We start from the raw sequence: 1,936 nt of genomic DNA on the forward strand, positions 1-1,936 counted from the left end.
GGATTTATAAACTCGATGTCTGCTCTTGCTGACTTCTGCCCCATGGTCTGTGGAGGAAAGAAAGCGAGAATACAGTAGGAAAAAAAAAGGAAAGGAGAGGGTAGAAAATGAGAAAGTTCTGACAGCATTCCAGTTCTTTTCTGAGACTTGGCTACTTATTGCTATTCCGTGAGATGACTCTGTGTCATCATAATAAATACCCCCTTTGGCTTAAGTTAGCACAAATTGGCTTCTCTTACTAACTTGTAATTACCAATTACATTCACTCTACCACCAATTTGATTTAATTTATTAGACAAAAGTTTCATAACTAACATAACACACAGGCCCATATTGTGGTAAGTCTCACTTTCAATAGGAATTTGAGGAGAGGATATACAACCGACACCACTGGTTGGTGCCGGGGCCAAGGTAGTGTCGGGCCTAAAGGTTTACAGTTTGGTGATTTTTCCAACTTCCTTTTTTTTGTTTTTAAGATTTTATTTATTTGTTTTTAAAGAAAGGGAGAAGAGAGAAAGAGAGGGAGAGAAACATCAATCGGTTGCCTCTTGCCTAGGTCCTGACCAGGGATCAAACCCGCAACCCAGGCATGCGCCCTGACTGGGAATCAAACTGGTGACCTTTTGCTTTGCAGGAGAATACCCAACCAACTAAGCCACATCGGTCAGGGCTTTGACTTCTTTTCTACATTTAACTGTTACTATTCTTTGATTTTGTCCAGAGGAAGCCATGGTGCTAAGACATTGTTAAGAAATACATATTTATGGAATTAATTAAGATTAATTACATGCAGGTAATTGTTTAACAATTGGCTTTCCCTCTGTGTATGGGTATTAGGATGAGAGTACTAATGTGTAGCATTTGCCAATTCCCAAGGTGTAAATACTCTATTCATGGCCAATGCCAAGCTATCTATGTGAAGTCAGCAAATGCACAGTTAGAAAAAATGCATAGTAGCACACTATTATACATGATTTCTTTCATTTATTTATTTATTTATTTGTTTATTCATTTTAATTTATTGATTTTAGAGAGAAAGAAAGTGGAGAGAGAAAAAGATATTGATTTGTTGTTCCACTTATCTGTGTACTCATTGGTTGATTCTTGTATGTACCTGGACCAGGGATCAAACCTGCAAACTTGGTATATTGGGATGACACTCTAACCAACTGAGCTATGCGGCCAGGGCCAATTTCATACACTATTTCTATCATACATAGACAATAGATGTAAATTACCTCAAGAGCACTGATAATAGTAACATGTAGTAAAATAATTATTCAATGAGTATTTATTACTTTTGTTTTCAATATAATGCATTTAATACATTCAAATGTATGCATTTTAATTTTAATTATGACTGTATTAAATAACTGGTAACATTCCTATTCATTCAACCATTTGCTTTTGCAAACTGGTACAAGCTGGCTCCAGCACACCACTGATTGAGATGAATGTTTGTTGGTCAAATTCAAATACAGGTTTAATACTGGGTTAATAATATAGCTAACGCATGGTAATCTCAGTTGACCTCTCATTTGTAGTGCTTGACACATATTCTTTTGTTGTTCTTCCTCACTCAGAACCTTCTCCTTCCCCATGGAAGATGTTCTAAATCTTTACCTATCCTTCTTTCAAAAGAAGTGATTCCCCACCCTTTCCAAGGCTCACGCACCCACCCTCATGGGACATGCCTTCTCCTCTGGGACATCAGGGTATTAATTGCAGTCAGCACATCCCAAACCAAACTCATTATTTTCTGCCTGAACTTGCTCTTTCTTCCCTTATCCAATTATTTTACAGCCTAACCACAAAGAACAATTTGTTCTCTATCTCATTTAATACCACCCGCAATTCGCTCTATTTCCTAAGGTGGGACTCTGTGCAGTACTTGTCGACCTTGGCTACACTGAAAAATACCTGTGCCTGTGTAGGG

Source organism: Artibeus jamaicensis, unplaced genomic scaffold (genome assembly GCF_021234435.1).
Source record: "Artibeus jamaicensis isolate MK-2021 breed Jamaican fruit bat unplaced genomic scaffold, CSHL_Jam_final contig_548, whole genome shotgun sequence".
Taxonomy (NCBI): Eukaryota; Metazoa; Chordata; class Mammalia; order Chiroptera; family Phyllostomidae; genus Artibeus; species Artibeus jamaicensis.